The 7,730-nt window shown below is 45.2% G+C and overlaps 1 non-coding gene across 1 annotated transcript; it reads left to right on the top strand.

Moving 5' to 3' along the window:
- The first annotated feature begins 7,199 nt into the window (after positions 1 to 7,199).
- Positions 7,200 to 7,306, top strand: LOC119929167. The gene has a single exon (XR_005451305.1). It is a non-coding gene; the product is annotated as a U6 spliceosomal RNA (small nuclear RNA).
- Positions 7,307 to 7,730: the final 424 nt, after the last annotated feature.

The raw sequence follows: 7,730 nt of genomic DNA, 5'->3' as shown, positions 1-7,730 counted from the left end.
AAAACAAATCCCTTGCCCAACCGATCATTTGGTGAAACTTTGTGTATTTAGAACTCTCTCTACGGAGGGCATTCCACCCTCTAGGTTCAGCTCCTGGTAATCAGGATTTCAGTTCTGTACATGGTATCGCTCTCGCTGGCCACATCTATTTTTTGGTGGGTGGGATCATGAAAACCAGCTTAAGGGCTCCATCACCCATCAAACGTTCTGGAGTCTCCCTCTCTAGACTATAAGCTTGTTGTGGGCAGGGAATGTGTCTGCTCATTGCTATATTGTACTCTCCCAAGCACTTGGTACAGTGCTCTGCACACAGTAAGCACTCAAATACAACTGACAGACTGACAAGAGCCAGAAGCAGAGTGTTCTAGTGGTAACATCCCAGGCCTGGGAGTCAGAAGACCTAGGTTCTAATCCAGGCTTCAGTACTGGTCTGCTCTATGACCCCGGGTAAGTCACTTAGCTTCTCTTTGCTCCAGTTACCTCATCTGTAAAATGGGGATTAAGACTGTAAGTCCCATGTGGCATAAGGACTGAGACCAACCTAAAACCTCACATCTACCTCAGTGCTTAGTACAGTGCCTGGCACATAGTAAGCACTTAAATACCATTAAAAAAAAAGTGAGGGAGGGAAGGTCGGAGAGTCAGCCAGCAAGAGCTTGGGGAGGGGAGGAAGAACTGGTGAAGGCCAGGAGACCCAAGGGTACCAATCTCTTCACTGCTCTCCTGCCAAGCCAAGGAGAGGCTTGGCCTGTAGGAGGCAGCAGGTGGGAATGTTTGGACAATCACACTACTTCCTTCCTGCTTTAATAGAGTAGGGATTGTTCCTCTTAAACCAAGAGTCATTTTATGGGTTCCTTGAAAGGGTGAAATTAGAAGCAAATGTGGCAATTTTTAGAGACACCAATCCATAGCCCTTACTTACTTTATCCCCACAGCAAGAGTCACTTAATGGTGGAGTTACTCCTTCATGGGTGCTGACTAGTTGGGAGCCACCAGTTTGAGAGTCTGGTTCTAAAAGACATAGCCCAGCTGGACAGATCACTTACAGCCACAAAATCACACCACACCGGGGAGGCGCGGAGAGGGGAGATGGGGCAGAAGGCAGCTAATCCAAGTGACAGATGAGAAGCAGCTTGGCCTTCCGGAAAGAACATGGGCCTGGGAGTCAGAAGATCTCATATTGTATTTATTGAGCATTTACTGTATGCAAAACACTGCAGAAAAGCAGCGTGGCTCAGGGGAAAGACCCCGGGGTTTAGAGTCAGAGGTCATGGGATCAAATCCCAGCTCCGCCAAGTGTCAGCTGTGTAACCTTGGGCAAGTCATTTAACTTCTCTGTACCTCAGTTACCTCATCTGTAAAATGGGGATTCAGACTGTGAGTCCCATGGGGGACAACCTGATCACCTTGTAACTTCTCCAGAGCTTAGAACAGTGTGTTGCACATAGTAAGCACTTAGTAAAAGCCATTATTATTATTACTGAGCGCTTGAAAGAATACAATACAACAACAATTCCCAGTCCGCAACAAGCTCACTGGGTTCCAATCCTGGCTCTGCCAATTGCTTGCTGTTTGACCTCGGGCAAGGCACTTAAATTCTCCATGCCAGACACTTAAATTCTCCATGCCTCAGTTTCCTCCACTGTAAAATGGGGATTAAATCCTACTCCCTCCACTTTAGACTATGAGCCCCATGTGGGACAGGGACTGTGCATAACATGATAAAACTTGTATCTACCCCAGCCCTTGAAGCAACGCTTAACACATAGATAAGTTATGGTCCTTAAACACCATAAAAAACCAAACATACAAAAGGTATGGCAGGCAGTAGAGGCAGGTGAATTGCTCCCAAAGACATTTTTTTCTCCTTCCCATGCCACAGCCCTCAGGACCCACTGTATTCCAAGCAGAAACATATGGGCTCTAGAAGACTAAAACTTTTAAAATGAAATCATGCAGAGGATTTCCACCCTGCATCTTCTGATGCAACCACACCCCAAGGAGACTCACAAGCCACAGCAGCATAAGGGTGGCACTGACTGACTGACCGGACTGAGGCACCAGAGCAGGTAGAGGAGCTCGCCGATCTGACCGACACCACAGACAGCCCAGGCCTGGTTCACACCCCTGCACGTGAGGGTCATTGGTCTCATCTTAGAAAAAGAGACAGGGGCTAAGCAGACTGCACTTCAGCCTCTCCAGGTCAATTTCTAGGCTAAGTCAGGGAGCACCAGTAGCTCCAAGACGCAGAAACAGAGATAAAGCAGTTTGTTGGCTTCATGGACCATGAGTATAATCTTGAAATCAAAGTCCCCAGCTTTCTGAACAACAACTGGTGCAGTGTTTATTCTCATTGATTTTGGACAAAATAGCTAATGTCTCTCATTTCACAGAACTCATCCTTACCTGGACCTGGAACTCCCCTTCTCTCCATATATGGCAGACCACAACTCTCCCCACCTTCAGAGCCTATTAAAATCACATCTCATGGCATAGCAGATAGAGCACAGGCCTGGGAGTCAGAAGGTCACGAGTCCTAATTCCACCTCCACCCTTTGTCTGCTGAGTGACCTTGGGAAAGTCACTTCACTTCTCTGTGCCTCAGCTGCCTTGTCTGTGAAATGGGGATTGAGACTTTGAGCCCCATATGGGATAGGGACTGGGTCCAACTCAATTTGCTTGTATCCACCCCAACGCTTAGTACAATGCCTTAATAATACCATAATTATTATTATTATCTCCTCCAAGAGCCCTTACCCAATTAAGCCCTCTTTCCCTGGTCCCTCTCTCTTCTCTGACACCTATGAACTTGGATCTTTACCCTTCGGGCACCTGCTATTCACCCCACCCTCAACCCCATGACACGTCTGTACATACCCATAATTTATTTCTATGTATCTCTCACTGTAGACTGTAAGCTCCTGTGGGCAGGGAATGTGTCTACCAACTCTGTTGTATTATACTCCCCCAAGTGCTTAGTACAGTGCTCCACCCACGGTAAGCACTCAATAAATTTAATTGATTGATAGGACCATTTAATATGACAAAGACCACAGAAGAAGCTGATTTTCCAGAGCAGGAACAGAGAAACACATTCCATTTTTAAAGATCTCATGCTGGTGAATGGGGCCTTAATGTAAAAGGGAGAACATTCCACTGAAATGGTGATTCTGTGGTATGTCATATCAACTTCCAATCAGGATGGTTCCACTTTAACTTTGAAACAGGGATGAATGAAACAAGGATTTGCTCCTTTCTCTCTGAGGTCATAGAATAAGGGTGGGGGGGGGGGGAGAGAGAGAGAGAGAACACATTACAATTAAAATTATGGTATTACTTAAGCCCTTAACAAGCACTGTTCTAAGCACTGGGGTAGACACCAGTTAATCAGATCGGACACAGTTCCTGTACCAGTAGGGCTCACAGTCTAAGTAAAAGGGAGAACAGGTATTGAATCCTCATTTCACAGATGAAGGTAATAATAATAATAATAATAATAATAATGGCATTTGTTAAGCGCTTACTACGTGCAAAGCACTGTTCTAAGCGCTGGGGGGGGGGGAATACAAGGTGATCACCTTGTCCCATGTGGGGATCACAGTCTCAATCCCCGTTGTATAGATGAGGTAACTGAGGCTCAGGGAAGTTAAGTGACTTGCCCAAGGTCATACAGCAGACATGTGAGGGAGCCAGGATTAGAACCCATGACCTCTGACTCCAAAGCCTGCGCTCTTTTTACTGAGCCATGCTGCTTCCCTGAGGCACAGAGAAGTTAAGCAATTTGTCCAAGGTCACCCAGAGGCAAGTGGCAGAACTGGGATTAAAACCCAGGTCCTCTGACTCTCAGGCTCATGCTCTTTCCTCTAGGCTATAAGCTCTTGTCAATCAATCCTATTTATTGAGATTTACTGTGCGCAGAACACTGTTTTAAGCACTTGGAAGAGTATAATACTACAGAGTTGGTAGACATATTCCCTGCTCTTATACATATATATATACACACACACACACAACATATATATATATATAAAAACATGTTTTATATATCGTGTGTGCATATGTATACGTGTGTGTGTTGGAAAGAGAGAGAGTGAGAAGAGAAAGGCTCACCCACACACTGAGATTGGACAAGTTGGAGAGGATCAACATTAGATTTGGTCCATTCCTCTTCATTTAATCTGCTAACATGCTGATCCAAGCATTTGTCATAGCCTGTGCCAGCTACTGCATCAGCATCCTCGCTGACCTGTCTCCAGCCTCCTCCCCCCTCGAATCCATACTTCTTCATTCTACTGCTTCAATCATTTTTCTAAAAGATCTTTATAAGGGCAGGGAGGTCAGTAAGGTGGCTATGCAGTAGCCGAGTCAATCAATTCAATCAATGGTATTTGAGCGCTTACTATGAGTAGAGCACTGTACTAAACACTTGGAAGAGACAGGTGCTTGAACCACAATGGTAGCAGTTTTGGATGATGAAGGGGATGGTTACCAAATGGCAGAGGCCAGAGAGGTGCTTTGCTGCTGTTGAGGTCTCTGGATCAATCAGTAAATCAATGCTTTTTATTGAATGCTTACTGTGTAGACTGTACTGTGGAGAGTACAATTTAACAGAGTCGGTAGATGTGATCCCTGCCCACAAGGGCAAATATTCTGCTCTGAAGCCACAGACTGCACCTGTTCCCTCTCCCACTCTCTTCCAACATGGGCAGCAGGGCATAGTGGAGAAGAGTGAGAATGGGGGAAATGATTCAGTGCAAACCATTACCATTACTGTAAAAAAAACCCTTAAGTAAATGTCTTGCTGGCAATAGGACATACCTTTCCCCTCTTAATCACTAATGGTTAAGCATTCCTCCTCCAAATTCAAGGGAGCAGAAGCGATGCTCAACTGCATTTTCACATACACTGTGAGTACAAGAGATAGTCAGCTTGACACACACCCTCGGATAAATCACAGTGTCGGCAGTTGTCTTCGAACCAAAAGACAACCCTGAATCCAAGTAAATGAACTTTGCCCTGAAATAGATTCTTATACCCCAAATTCCTTTTCCCGGTGTATACAATTAGTACGTCTGGCACCCTATGTGTAATATACCAAGAAATAGTATTCATGCAAAAAAGCTTTCTTTCAACCCAACTTTTCAGATGTTCCATACATGAGATAGTATCAAATATAGCGTGCATGAAGTGTTTTCCATGTGCCAAATACATAATAAGTGCTTACTATGTGCCAAGGACAAATAATCAGATTGGACCCAGTCCCTGTCCCATTCAGAGTTACCAACCTTAAAGTTTTGGAGAGCAGGGATCTTAGCCCCATTTTACAGGCCAGTGGTGGTAGAGCTAGGATCACACGCTAGGTACCCTGACTCACAACTCCACAAGCTGGGTATCCTAACTCCACGTCCTGGGCTCTTTCCTTCAGGCCATGATGCCTCTCAACCAGCACTTAGAAGTAGTGCTTGGCACATAATAAGCGCTTAAATACCATCATTATTACTGCTATTATTATTAAGAGCCCTCGAGAGGAGATGGCATTTCCTTTCAAAACTATCTCCAGGTTTGGCCCACAGACCACGTGGATGAGGTCTCATGGCATCCCCAGGTTCCGAGTGCCCCATGTTTAGGACAGAAGGCAAAAATTCCCTCCGGGTATGGGGCCTGACAGTGCTGGCATACTAATGGGGACAGGCTACTATAATGTCATAAAAGAATTCACTCTTTATCCATCTGGTTCAAAGCAAGGAAATGTCTGTGTCATTCCCATACACCACAACCACCACATCCTGGCTCCTTGGTCAAAGTCCCCTCTGGAGACGGGCCACCGGTTAAATGATTATCATGGTGGCACAGGGAGGGGTAAGGGAGATTCCACTTACATCAACAGGACCATCAGCTCCTCGAGGGCAGGGACCACATCATTTACTTTGACATTATTTATTCATACTGTACTTTACCATGCATTCTGGGCCAAACCCTGCCTATTGGGGCTGCTCAGTCAATGCAGTTGAGAATGAGGTTGATTATCAAAAGTGTGCCATTGAGTGAGATACAATGTATTTCCAAAAACCTACACCAGAAATACTTCTGGGGTCACCACTGCCAGAAACTTTTGTTAAGGGAGAAGGAGAAAAAGAAAGCAATCGGTATTTATTGAATGCTCTACTGTGTGCAGAGCAGCATACTAGCACTTAAGGAAGGGAAGTTGTCCCAAGTTGAGAAAGGCTGGCTCTAACAAAATGGTGAAAAACCATGACCCAAACAACCGATAGGGAAACAGGGAAGCCGCATGATCTATTCATTCATTCAATCGTATTTATCGAGCACTTACTGTGTGCAGAGCACTGTACTAAGCACTTGAGAAATACAAGTTGGCAACATATAGAGATGGTCCCTACCCAACAACGGGCTCACAGTCTAGATCTAGTGGAAAGAGCATGGACCTGGGAGTCAGAGCGCCTGGGTCCTAATCTTGGCTCTGCCTCTTATTTTTGGACACCTGATATTCCCCCCACCCCCAATGCCACAGTTCTTGTGTACATACCCTTAAATTATATATTGTAAGTTACTTACTCATATTAACATTTGTCTCCCCCTCTAGACTGTAAACTCATTTTGGGGCACGAACATATCTGCTATATCTGTTAATTGTATTCTCCCACGCACTTAGTACAGTGCTCTGCATATAGTAAGCATTTGGTAAATACCATTCATTGATTGATCTGCTGTGTGACCTTGGACAAGTAGTCACTTAACTTCTCAGTGCCTGCTTCCTTATCTATAAACTGAGGATTAAATGATGATGATGATAGTATTTGTTAAGCACTTACTATGTGCCAAGCACTGTTCTAAGCACTGGAGTAGATACAAGGTAATCAAGTTGTCTGTCCCACTTGGGGCTCACAGTCTTAATCCCCATTTTACAGATGAGGTAGCTGAGGCAAAGAGAAGTTAAGTGACTTGCCCAAAATCACACAGCTGATAAGTGGTGGAGCCAGAATTAGAACCCATGACCTCTGACTCCCAAGCCAGGGCTCTTTCCACTAAGCCACACTGCTTCTTAACAAGTAGGAGTAAATCCTACTCCCTCCTATTTAGTCTGTGAGCCCCATGTGGGACAAGTACTGTGTCCAGACTGATTGTCTTGTATCCACCCCAGCGTTTTACTTGGCATCTAGGAAGTCATCAACAAGTAATATGTGCTCACTTCGGCAGCACATATACTAAAATTGGAATGATACAGAGAAGATTAGCATGGCCCCTGCACAAGGATGACATGCAAATTCATTAAGCATTCCATATTTCCTCCCTTCTAGACTGTGAGCCCATTGTTGGGTAGGGACCGTCTCTATATATTGCTGACTTGTACTTCCCAAGTGCTTAGTACAGTGCTCTGCATACAGTAAGCACTCAATAAATACATTGAATTTCCATACCTCCAAGTATGGAAGCTTACTTGAGAGGAACTGAATACAGTGCTAGGGGGTGAGCACAGGGCCTCTCCACTCTCTCCTCCCAGCTAGTCCCGTTCCTGGAGTGCAATGTGTCTGGGTGATAGCCTGAAGGGTCCTACACTTATTTTCAAGGGACAGAGAGCAGACACGAGAGCCTGGGGACATTGAAATGGGAAAGGAACACCATCTCTGGGGCCAGGATAGGGGGAAAGAAAAAACTACCGGGAATTTAAGCTAAGAAAAGGATCCCCTGAAGGTGCGAGGGGCGAGTTCCCT

This window comes from Tachyglossus aculeatus, chromosome 5 (genome assembly GCF_015852505.1).
Source record: "Tachyglossus aculeatus isolate mTacAcu1 chromosome 5, mTacAcu1.pri, whole genome shotgun sequence".
Classification (NCBI taxonomy): domain Eukaryota; kingdom Metazoa; phylum Chordata; class Mammalia; order Monotremata; family Tachyglossidae; genus Tachyglossus; species Tachyglossus aculeatus.
The sequence above is the reverse complement of the archived record's forward strand: the minus strand, read 5'-3'. Positions and strand labels throughout refer to the sequence as shown.